At 44.9% G+C, this 12,425-nt stretch overlaps 1 protein-coding gene and 2 long non-coding RNA genes across 3 annotated transcripts in view; 1 reads left to right on the top strand and 2 right to left on the bottom strand.

Moving 5' to 3' along the window:
- The window catches only part of LOC109300802 (neuronal PAS domain-containing protein 2-like), a 93,119-nt gene that overhangs the window by 20,898 nt on the left and 59,796 nt on the right, over positions 1-12,425 (top strand). The gene's annotated exons all lie outside the window — the stretch shown is intronic.
- Positions 8,086-12,425, bottom strand: part of LOC109300803 — a 28,182-nt gene continuing 23,842 nt past the window's right edge. Inside the window, exon 3 of the long non-coding RNA XR_002098334.1 lies at positions 8,086-8,925. This is a non-coding gene — a long non-coding RNA (uncharacterized LOC109300803). The remainder of the gene's footprint in view (positions 8,926-12,425) is intronic.
- LOC109300804 overlaps positions 10,052-12,425 on the bottom strand; it is a 17,328-nt gene continuing 14,954 nt past the window's right edge. Inside the window, exons 2-3 of the long non-coding RNA XR_002098335.1 lie at positions 10,372-10,378; positions 10,052-10,061 (exon numbers count right to left, since the gene is read on the bottom strand). This is a non-coding gene — a long non-coding RNA (uncharacterized LOC109300804). The remainder of the gene's footprint in view (positions 10,062-10,371; positions 10,379-12,425) is intronic.

Genomic DNA, 12,425 nt, shown 5'->3' with positions numbered 1-12,425 from the left:
CATTGAAGAGGTACAGATGTGTGACTAGTATTGACTATTTTCAAAAAGTGAACACAGCAAAGGTTTAAAAAAATATTGAGACCATAGAATCATGGAAATTAAGGGTTGGAAGGGCCCTTGAAAGATCATCGAGTCCAAGTCCCCCTGGTCTGGGCAGGAATACTGCTGAGTTCAAGTGATCCCAGCAAGGTGTCTGTCCAGCCTCCTCTTGAAGACTTCCAAGGTTGGAGACCGTACCACCTCCTTGGGAGGTCTTTTCCAGATTCTGGTCACTCTGACCATAAAGAAGTTCTTCCTTGCATCCAACATGAAACCATCCTCTGACAGTTTATGGCCATTGCTCCTTCTCCTCCCCTAGGGTGCCCTAGTGAACAATTTTTCTCCCAGCTCCCAATATTCACCCCTTACATACTTATAGATAGCCATAACAGGGGACTGTCTTGAGGCTGGTCACAGTATTGGCCCGCCCACCTGTCTAGGGCAGTCTGCCCGTGTTACTCGTCTGCCATGCCTTTGATATAATTGAATTGATGTTTCTAGGTGGGAGGCTGCCCATTTTTTAATGCCCTGATGTCAAGGGCATTATATATGGCTCCAACCTCCCCTTAACTGTGTCCCATGAATCACAGATGGCATCACTATATGGATCCAGCTTCTCACTGGGTCCCACTATATTCCCAGCTGATATTTGGACCCCAGCCTGGATCCCTCCTACTCAGGTAGCCTAACCTCTGCTATCATTCTGGAATACAAACTCCCTAGACCCTTTTCCCTTTTGGCAGTTGCCCCCTCTGGGATCTTTGGTCTTGCAGGCCCTGGCCTCACCTCTAGGCCTGTCAGGACTCCAGGCAACTGACTCTGGCTGTCCCTTACGGTGGGCACTTTTGCCCTTCGACCGTCCTGGTCCTGGCCCCAGCATTGATCAGTTGAAGGTTTTCTGGCTAGGTTCTTGAGGAGCTAGCTCTCTCACCCATATAGATCCACCTTTTTGGGCCCCTCCCACATACTGCCCTCACTCTGTGGGCCTTGGCCCTGTGCTTTTTCTGCTTTTCAGGGTGTGCTCTTAGCTTTTCCCCTCCATGGGGTCACCTGCAAGGCAGCAGGGCAGGCTTTCTGGCACCTCATACTCACCTTTCACCAGGGAGGCACTGGTGTGGCATTTCCTGGGGACTGCCCTGCCATAAGCAGCCCAACCATCCAACCCCAGTTGGGTGTAGTTTCAGGTCGTGCTCCAGGACCAGTCTTCAAACCTTCCTGGTCTCTCACAAAGCCCCTGTGCATACAGCTCCTCTCTGGGCTTGTCTTGAGCCCTCCTCTCAGCAGGCCACAGGCACTCATCCCCCTTCTCAAGGTTCTGGACTCCACACTGGGTCCTCAGGAACCTCCTCCATCCCCATTGTTCCTACGCTGACCTCCAGATGTTCTGGGAGCAGCAGTACTCCAGCCAGGAGATGTTCACCCTTTGGCTCCCCAGTAGCAACTGCTGGCTCGGCTCCTCAGTGCCTGCTCTTATACTGAGGCTGCTCAGCCCTGCTCCAATCAGGTGGCCTCCTGTGACCTCCTGATTGGGTCTGCTTCCACCTGCAGGCTGCCTCATAGCTTGCTCAAGCCCTTAAAGTAGCAGGCACCCAAAGATGCACTGCCACAATGACCACCAAGTTCCCCCTCAGTCTTCTCTTCCCCAGGCTGAACAGTCCCAGATCCCTTAGTCTCTCCTTACCAGGTTTGTCCTCCAGGCCCTTCATCATTCTTGTGACCCTTCTCTGGATCCTTTCAAGAGTCTCCATGCCTTTTTTGAAGTGTGGTGCCCAGAGCTGGACATAGTACTCCAGCTGGGGTCTCACCAATGCCGAGTAAGGAGGAAGTATCACTTCCTTAGCCCTGTTCATGACGCATCAGCTAATTCATCCCAGTGGATTTTTTGCTCTTTATATTGTGACTCCCTCCTGAACTGCTAGTTGCAAAGTGGCAGGTATAAACAAATGCAGAATAATGCAAAAGAGAATTTAAAAGTATATGAGAAGTTGGGGCACTTAAAAAATGTACAGTATTAGCAATTCATCTTGAGAACCAAAGTCAGTTGCATCGGATTAAATGCATCATTGGTGTAACTTCAGTTGTGTGCAATTTGGAACAACACCATGCATCTTCCTGTGGCGTTTGACCCACATATTACAAATGAGTATTCCTTTGGCTGAGATGTATTCATGTACTATATTTATCGTATGTCTAATTCATAGTAAACAAGGAAAGACATCTGTGGAGAAGGCCTGGTAGCCAACAGAAAATATTTTTCATCATGCTCTCTAACTGGGATCATTATTAGCTGTTCTCTGCTCAAAGCGCTGGTCTCTAGGGAAGCTGAAACACAAACATATATTGTATCTTTGAGACTCCTAGCAAGGCTATATATATTTGCAGTGCAGTGGAAGCAAAATATTGTTTCACAAAGCTTTGGATGGAAACTTGCCACTTTGTGACAACTGCAGGCGATTATGGAAAGTCTGAGTAATGAGATGAGTTTTTGCATAACAATGCTCAAGTCCGATGCTTAATCATACACTTGAAACAAGCGGGCTCAGGACTGTTGAAAAATGTTTACTTATTCAGGTTTAAGGCACAGGCCAAGAAATAACTGGATTGGGTTAGTCAAGTATGAATGGGAACAGAAGTGAATAGAATCAGATCAATTTGAACTGTATTCCTGGTATACTGTATTAGGAAAACATCTTGCACACGAAGTCATAGAGTTTAATCTTGTGTGATGCTGACACCCCCAGTTCTCATTTTTTGAGGGTGCCTCACACTTCGAAGCATTAGGCCCACAATTTCCACCACTCAATTTAGTCGAATAATCAGTCCTCTCTGAAATCCTTCTTTTCCCTCATTACATAAAGGCTGATGCACTTATTCCTTCTCCTCCTTGAAAGGCTCTTGACACTTTACAGGGAAAGGGCACGCTGATGATTTTTCTCAGCTTTAAGATTACAGAGATGACAGCAGTGAGGTCATTGGGGCATAAACACAAGCTCAGCCGGAGAACAGATGTGAGCAAATCATTTCAGGATCACAGCTGAAATTCATGGAGGCAAATGAGGATAAGACACATTTTGAGATTCAGGACCTCTGTTTAAATTCCTTTTGACTTCTTTGGGTGTTGTACCTGGAATAGAGATAAAATGTTTCCAAGCTAAAGGTACCGAGAAGGGAGTGAAGCTGCTTGCACTTGAACTTGGGTGCATAAAGCCAAAGATATAGAATGAGGTCAGTTAGCTTAGCTGCTGTGAGTCCTTTGATATTCATTTAATGGCTAAGTAGATAAAACTAAGTAAGCTCGCATGTGAGACTGACTTTTAACTACCAAAGCTCTTTATCATTCTTCCACAGCTCTTTCTCACAGGGCAGTTTAGCCGAGCAGATCCAGCCAGTGCTGTTCTACCCCTGCTACCACAAAGCTTCATACGCCCCCTGAATCTAATTTCACCTTTACTTAGCACCTTGGTTTTACCGGCACCCTGGTTTTCATTCTGTTCAGAGATGGCCTGTTTTATGTCATAATATGAGCTTCCCAGAATTCACAGGGTATTTGAGTTTGCAGCCCAGACTTAAAGCACGGAGTTTAGACCTAGACCAGGGGATGGACTTCCCTTAAGTTCAGAGCAGGTTTTAGGCGTAGGCCTCGACACATCTCCTGGTATCCTTTTTCAGATAGCTGTCTTATGGGTTGAGTTCCAGCAATTCCACTGTGGCGATATATGTGAGGAACAGACTGCAAGAGGGAATGGATTAGGGCATTCAGGTTGGCAGGCTAGTGGATTGTTATATATTTTTTTGTTCATGTTGTTTGAAAAGGAGAAAAATACCTTAAATTTTGCATAGTTGTTTTGGAAAACAAGGCCCAAGGTGTCAGGATTTGGTTACTCCAAATCAGTGAACAGTCCTGAAAAGTGTGATCAGATGCTTTCTATTTCAGCTTCTTTGCTTAACAGTCATTTTTTAAAAATAGAGGTTCATGTTTAAGGAAGATTTAAATCAACAACCTGATATCAGAAGAAGCTTGGCTTAGGTGGGGAAGGACAATTTAATGCTAAATACACAGAGCTGTTTGTTAAAATATCAGGGATTGGTCCTTAGCTCAGAAGTGTATGACCTTTTGCAAGTCTCCTAGGCTCAACTTTTCAAGTGGCCACGCGTTGTGGGTGCTGCAGGTGCACAGCCCTGCTAGAAACCAGGCCCAGGGTGCTTGCTCATTGGTGCTCTGAAACACTGGTGCTCTCAACAGCATCGAGCATTGCATCCAATAACTGAGGCACCTCAAACTAGTAGACAGTTTTGAAAACGTGGGCCTGGGCTTCCTTTCCTACATGATGGAGATAACATTTCTCCCTGGGCAGGAGGTTTGCAAGACGTGGGCAATGCTAGCAAAGTGCTTTGAGACCCTTGGGTGAAGAATGCTATAGAAGGGCAAAGTTACTAAGCAGGTTGCAGTGAGCCTACCCCAAGGTGTCCAAACACAGCTTGGCAGCAACTGAAGTGCGGCATATCCCATTAGTGAACAAGAATCAGATGGCTCCAGGAACAAGACTGAGATGCCAGTAGCATCTGGTACAGATGGAGGCACTATGGCATCCCACGACCCGCCACCTGACCAGTCAGAGGACCCCGTTCCCAGACGTTTCCGTGGAAGAGGCAAAGGGGGTATTAGGAGACGAAGCAAGGACAGAACCCAGAATAGGTCACAGGGAGGGCAGCTAAAAAAAGCAGGTTTTATATGACACAGAAGGCAGCCATCCAGGGACTCTGGCAGGCCTCCATCAGGGCCAAGTTCTGCAGCTAGGGCTCCTCTTCTTGCTTGTTAATAGCTGAGAGGTGTACATCGTCTTCCTAGCTGCATCCCAACTCGGAGATCAGTTGGTTTTGGCAGATCGCACGTAGAAGTGGTGTCTGCCTTGCAAGTAGGTTAAGGCACAGTCCTGGATTGTGGTCGGTGGGAGGGGGCAGGAGGGGGAGGACCCAGTACTGCCTGTGCTGTACAGGTTCTGTGCACAAAGAGAAGACCTGGTATCTCAGACTGGCAGCCCACCAATCACTGCGGCCCCAATCCTACAAGCTCCCTGGTGTAATCTTGTGCCCAACTAGAAGCTCCAGTGAACCTGACTGAAGTGCAAGGACCTCCTTCTAGGATCATTTGTAGCACTGACCCTAACTTCTCGTAGGGCCCAATCCTGCGTTCCCATGAATGCTTAGAGCCCCATTTCTGCCTGCAAGGTGTGCAGAATTATGCCCTATTTTTACTCCTGTATGAACAGTTGGCATCAGCCGTAGTTTTGGACACAGTTGGCACAGCAACACGAGCTTGAATCATATGTGCTTACCTCTTCCATGGTACTGTCCACCAACATCTACTATGCATTTTATGCACAAGGCGAGCAAAGGTATAAAAGCAACTGTACAGCTAAAACATCCTTTTAAAAAAACCATGGCATTTAGGAGGAGGGGCCTGCCAAGTACATTCACACTAGTGGCATATCTCGGATTGATGAAATAAAGCATGAAATAAAAGTCTAAGGGAAAGATACCTGCCATGTCCTGTTTGTGTATCTTCTTCATATGGAAAACCACCCTTTTTCAGTGCAGATATGTAGGGAGGGCTCTATATCCTGTATAGTAAAAGAAGGAACATCATAGGTAATCAGGAATCTCTTTAAAAAACTTGCTAAGAAGCCCTTTAATGTACCGTTCCAAAAATGTAGTGAAAATCAGATTATATAGGTAACAAAAAGACTTGAAGGATATGAGGCATTTATTTATGACTTCTTTAGGAGTATCCCTTCTGTCCTGCATCAGATGCTAGGGCTTACATGGCTGATGAGACCTGTTCTCTAGTCTTGAGGTGTCAGCTCATGGGTATCTGGTATGCTTAAGTGTCCAACTCTTGCTTTATTATTTGATGGTTACATTTCCCCTTGTGCAGAGAGGTGATAGGAGGCAAAAACCAGGGCTTGCCCCGTCCTGGAATGGTGCACAGACTTCATGCCGGCTGTCTGCCCAGGGGTGAATTCCTCCCTTAGCAAATAAGGTATGAAGAAGAGTTACAATAAATGGCTTTTAGCAGATCAGGAAGGAAATCTTGCTGTGTACGCACAAGTGTTTGCAAGGCTGAAAAAGGGAAACAGAGAGAAAGAACCAGCTCAACAGAGCAGCACAAAGCAAACAAGACCATTGTCTCTCTGACGGGTATGAGACAGCACTTTGCCATTTCTTTGATAAATGGGGTTTACACCTGCCTCCAGTACCTTTGAGGCCCTGGGATCAGAGGGCAGAGTGACATATAGGCAGTGCTATCACAGTGACATTGGAGGACTGAGAGTTGGCTTGTCTTTAAAACTGAAGCTGGGTTGGTATTGTGGGGTACCGTGAGCATCCTGGGCTAGCGACTGAGGCGAAAACTACTTGAAAGTACATGTGTTGTAGTTTGGGGACACCAGAAGCTTAGGCTATTCCTTTCTATGACAAAGGTAAGGTTGAAATCAGTGCTGCTCGTCTGAAATGTCATCAGTGCATGCAGTTATGAGCAGAATTTGGCCTCAGCTATTAAGGCCAGAGCTTCAGTATCTCAGTAGCTGTATCCCTTTTAGTTGAGCCATCTTCTACAGCTATTACTTGCTGTGCTAACCTTTTGCTGCCCTTTGCGTTGTGCGAGCTCAGGGCACGAGGTCTCAAAGTGCCCAGAGGCAGAGCAGAAGGCCACAGCAAGGCTGCCTTTTTAAATCATCCTTGGGTAGGATGAATGATTACTTAACTTAAAACACCAGTAGGTCTGCATCATGCGACTCAGGTTTAATTAGCCCTGGCACTTTAGGGCAGGTGGAAATTGTGCTGAAGATTCCCCCCCAAATGGCTTTGCATTAAAATAAAATACATTTAGCCCAAATCAGATCTTTCAGAGCAGTTTGTTTGTTGGGAATCTTGCAGAATGTCCTGTTCAGGAAGAAATGTGTATTTTTTTTATTTATTCCTGGAAACATTTGTATGAAAACACACAAGTCTCAGAAATGCACAGTGCCTACGCCGCACAGCAGACTGAGGAAACTGTTCCACATGTGGGAAAGAGATGCTTATTATATGTTATTTATTTTCTGAGGCCATTTATATGAAAATTTATAGGAAAACACTGGGTGTTGTTTTCACTTGCATGGGTCATACCCAAGTGTAACTTCCGTGACTTTCACAGAGCTACTTTTCATTTCTGCCGTGGTAAATAAGAGGAGAGGCAGGCCCTAGATCTTTCTTGCTTAAGAGTTTATTTTCCTTTGCTGCTAGTTTGCAGCCCTGGCTTTGTAATACTTCATTAGTGATATTGTGCTATATCAACAGCAGACCACATTGCAACAATGACATGGGTTAGGGGAAAAAGGCATGCATCAAGAGCCGATTCATTGTTAGGCAACTGAGATTTTGTGGCATAAAAAATGTCCCCCAGAACAGATGACGACTGATTTGCATCTAATTTCTTCCAGCCTGAGAGCTAGAGCTCGAGTTTGCTGAGAAGAGTTTGAGTTTGCTCACCGACACCTTGCAGAAATGGTCTGTCTCAACTAGAGTTACCGTGAGACCAGGGACTCCTTGCATGGGTGGAGGGAATGGGCGTAAAAATCAGGACAGTTATTTGGCCCAGTGTCTCCGAATTTGGCCCAGTGTCTCGGAGAGGTCAAGTTTAGTATAATCAGTGACACTTTGAGGGAAGCTCCCTAGCCTCATACCACTTACTGGATTTGTTTGGCAAGAGCATGAAAGCAAAACTGTTATTTAGAAGGATGTCCAGATCCTGTACCGAGATGCTCAGGTGGGCATGAAGCGCATTTGTCTCCATCATTGTGCTTCCCCATTTCAGTGACGGTTTTGGGACCATTGCCACTGTGCTGAGCTTGGCATGGAGGAGGAGACAGAGCAGCCATGCAGGGAGGTCTTATCTCTCCTGTCTGCTCTGGACTGACACTTCCCCCTGGCTCACTCTGCGTGCCGGAGGGGAAGTGAGGTTGGCATTTGAGATGGGCGGATTACAACTGGCTGTTTGGCTGGTGCTGCTTCTTCTGCCGGGAGAGTGGACTCTACTTCCCTCCTCTTGACAAAGTTACCATGATAAGATGGGGTTTGTGTTGGGGTCTAGGACTTGGCCCTAACTACGAGATTTAGAAGCTCCACGTCCTGTGGGGATGCTCGTGTTGGAGACGTGGGACATGTATTAAACGTGCTGTCATCCTCTGACGGTGGGACACGGATGTGCCATCTCGCGGTGAGTCTGAATGGCTGCCTGCAAGCACTGGAGCTCACCCCAGACCCCAAAGGGACTGCAGTTGGCACACGTGTTTCTCTCCTGGAGGAGATTGTGCAGGTGCTCTCCGAGCCTGAGTCAGCAGTTGTGCCTTCTGCCATGTTTTGAGGCTTTTAGGAAGGCTATTAGACAAGTTGGTAGAACTAATTAAAAATACCCTGGAAACATATTACTCCAATGAATACTCCAATATTGTAATGGTAGCTGTTCATTCTGCAAGGCGTAGGCAATTACTGTAATAGAATCAATTTGCTCAGCTATTTTTCCAAGATCTGAGAAAAGTCCTACAGAACAAAATGTCCCTGTAATCATTTTTTTTCTTTTTAAGTGCATTCCTTGGTATCTTTAATCTTTTTTTTTTTTAATTATTACACAAAAGCGTATAGTATGGAAAAAAGAACCCAGAATTTCCTATCTCTGTAGCTTTCTTTTCAACTTTTCTGAAACACTGTGTTCCAGTACAGATCTTTCCTTGCCTTATTGTTTTGTCTGATGCATTTTCTTTAGGTTCCTCTTTTCTTCCGTCTCAGACTGTTACCGTTATGATGAATATAGCTTTAAATTCATCATAGAAGAAGTTAAATTTAGATCTTAAAAAAAACCAGAGGAGCATTTTGTAGCCATGTGCATAGACTTGCAACCTTCAGGCCCTTATTTTATTCCTTTTTTTAGCTTGCATTGAATTTTGAATGGAATCCGCCCCCCCATTCCCCACCCTACTGGGATATCTTATAGAATTATTTGCATTGATTGCATTGATCTGGATTAGATCAGGCATTTATTAGTGTCTGAGAATTAGTGCTTTTAAGTGGTATGTCTATTAGTCATCTTGCCATGGAGGCAGCTGGGGAAGGAAGATGAGAGAACAAGCAGAAAGGATGAATCAAGAAGAAAGAGGGAGAGGCCATCCGAGAGGTAAGGGGAGGTGGCAGCCAAGAGATAACAGGAATGGAGGGAGACCACCTGGAAGGAATGGGCAGTACTCTAGGAATAATAAAAAATATTTAAAAACATAGCATGAAGAGAAAAAGGGACCCAGAAGATAGGAATAGATAAGAAAATAGGCAGAAAATAAAGAAATGGGGAAGCTGAGGGAAATAAGGCAATAACGCAGAGAAAAATTAAAAAGCAGCCAAATGCTGCAAAGAAGCCTCTGTGCTCTGTCTCATTTGGATTAGCAGCAACTATCTGACTGTGTCTACGCGAGACGCTTTACTGCACGATTGACTAATTTACTGCGCAGTAAAGCATCACCGTCTACATGTGCAGACGCTTAATGCACAGTGAATTTAGCGCGCAGTAAAGCCAAGTAGCATTAACTGCATGTGTAAACATGTCCTCTGAATCCTACATTTTATACCTTCCTGCTGTACATGTCTCCAAAGAGCATTCAGCAGCTCAGAGGAGAGGACCTGGAGTAATGTGGTTATGGAGAAGAGTAGAGTCAAATTGCTGCTTGCTGTTGATTAGGGGAGTAGGTTAGTGGGAGAAACGCTCTTCAGAGCTGTGGATCACCGTGACAGGTAAATCTCTTCCTAAATCACAAACCTTGCAGGAAGAGGAGAGCTAACCCTTTGCCTTTGCTGCTCATTGACCTGGGGAGATTTTTGGCCAACTCTAAAACTTCCTTGTGATTGGCAAGTAGCCAGTTAGATTTGCAGTAATCTACAAATAGCAGGCAGTCAGTTTTAATGCTCTGATACGTAAACTCAGTACTGATTACTGTCTGTGCTAAACCACCAGAAACATTGTGAAACGCTCTTTGGTTTCAAATGTCATATATATTAGCACGGCATAATTGAATCAGTAACACTTTATTTAAAAGGTTACATTTGGCCGTTTAAAAATTAGTGATTTAGCTGTCAACCACACTCTCTCTCCAGTGCCTTGAGACGAATGAACCATCAGCATCAAGACAAATAAACTGTTTTGCTGGAGAATGCCATTAGCTTTTTTATTTATTACTATATTGTGGGTACGTGTCAAAGCTCAGAAAAGACATTTGGGTACCTTTGAGATGCTCACATTTCCCTAACCTGCCAACTATTACCCAGAGCCCCTCTTCTATGACCTTAATCTTACTGGTGTGAGAAGTCGTGGGACTCTTCACTGAACTGTGCAGTTAAACACGCGCAGCTGCATTTGCATTTGCAAGATTAGACCCAAGGGCAGACTTTGCCTTGACTTCATTGGAACTACCTTTGTGTTTAAAATTACAGACGTGCTTACGGGATCTGTGTTGTAGCTGTATTGGTCGGAGAAGAAAAGAGATACACAAAGCCCTTGGTTAGATCAACTAAATGGCACCAAAAAAAGTATTTCTTTGGAAACTTTCAGGCACAAATGCCCTTCTTTAGGCTGAGGAGGAATCGGCGATTGCTTAAGTCACCGTCGGACCAGAATCCCAAGCAGAAGATGTCTTGGTGAACCTCGGCTCCCTGCTGTTCCATTATCAAGCTGATAATAGTATTTGTTCTTCTGCTAATTTTCAAGGATCTAGTAAATATTCACTTTCTGCAGTGAAGAGAGCGCAGATCCAGGTCGCTCTCAAATGCCAAACAAGCAGAGACGTTCCTTCTTCCTCCTGCAAAACTGCATTTTTGCTTTTGCCTTTCTTAATTCTTTCCTCTCCCCTTGTCTTTTGGAGTCATTGTGCCAGAATATTTCAGCTGGCATGAAGTAGCACTTCAACTATTAGGTGAGAGACTGAGGAACCCATTTGCCCTGTTAAAGCCGTCATACTCCATTACCCTTTCTGTGACACTGGGAATACTATGGTATTTGACAGGTCTAAAATGTAAGGTCCCCGAAAGTGCTAAAACTGTTTCTTAAACTCTCCTTCCAGCGTTAGTCGTGATAGGATCCTTTTCTCCCCCTTCCTGGAGGGCTGCAGCATTGATGACATGCTCGGTTTGTTTTGTGACGGGGCACTTACCCTCGGGTGGGAAAAACGACAAATGTTGGGGCCGAGGGGCAAGCTGCTCTCTGTTTTGGCATCATCCCTACACTCAAGGAAGTACAGACAGATTTGGGAATCCTTCTTGGAGTGTTTCAAGAAAGGATTTGCCTTTGGCAATAAGCAGCTTTTGAGCCATCTCATTAACAGGGTGAGGATCAAAGAGATTCTAGCTGAAACTGTTTTGAACCATTTTACATGCAAACCTATTGCGGTCAATAGCCTTGAATGTCTTAACTCACTTTGGAGCATGGAAAGGCCTTATGAAACTATTTTTAAGTAGTCTGGGAACTATATTTACTGCCAGCTCCTGTGGCAAACAGCACCTAGTTCACTATAGCCCTGAAGTGGTTAATCCAGTTAAGAATATTTTTTCCTGAGGTTTACTCTTTATACCAGGTCTTTTTATCATTCCCTGTCCTGTTGCATCATGCAAAAAAAGCTCTGTGTTTGTTTGTGTCTGTTAATATTAATTCTTCCCTGGCCTTTAATTTTAAGGCATTTGTATTGATCTGTACACCCTAGTTTCTTTCACTGTTTGACTGTCCAGGTGTCCTGTTGATTCAAGCCATCTCACCCTCTCATTTGATGTATGCCATACAGTCAGGTGAACAGCCTAATTTCTCTGCGTCCTGTCCAAAATGGAGATAAAACTGCAACCTTGGTACATTTTCATGTCTGTTTTTGCAAAAGACAAATCAAACCCCTCCGTCCTGTTCCACGGGTGATGGGTATAAACAGTGCGTTCCCACAAAGTCTGTCGTTGGCTAAGTAGCTTTCTCTGTACTTACAGTTGTACAAGCTGGTGGGGGAGGTGGGTACCTGTTGAGACTGGTGAAAACACCACCGTTTCAGAGAATGACTTTCGCTTGCTGCAAACACCATTATTAAGATTACACTCTGATTTCTTTACATCCTTTGCTGACACATGTCAGTTGTGGAAAAATCTCCCATTTGGATGATTCTTTTGCTATGCAAAGTTGCAACCTTAGGGGTTTTTTGGGGGGGTGGGGTTCTGGAAGACCTGAAAAAGTCTATCTTCCCATTTTCAAGTTCTTCAAAGGAAGTGGCTGGGGGGAAAGCTTATATATGGTTGCCTGCAGAATGCTTGAACATCAGGAGAATTTGTAGGTA

Source organism: Gavialis gangeticus, unplaced genomic scaffold (assembly GCF_001723915.1).
Source record: "Gavialis gangeticus isolate Ggan-Ray unplaced genomic scaffold, GavGan_comp1, whole genome shotgun sequence".
NCBI lineage: Eukaryota > Metazoa > Chordata > Crocodylia > Gavialidae > Gavialis > Gavialis gangeticus.
Note: the sequence above shows the minus strand (reverse complement) of the source record. Positions and strands in the feature narration are given on the sequence as shown.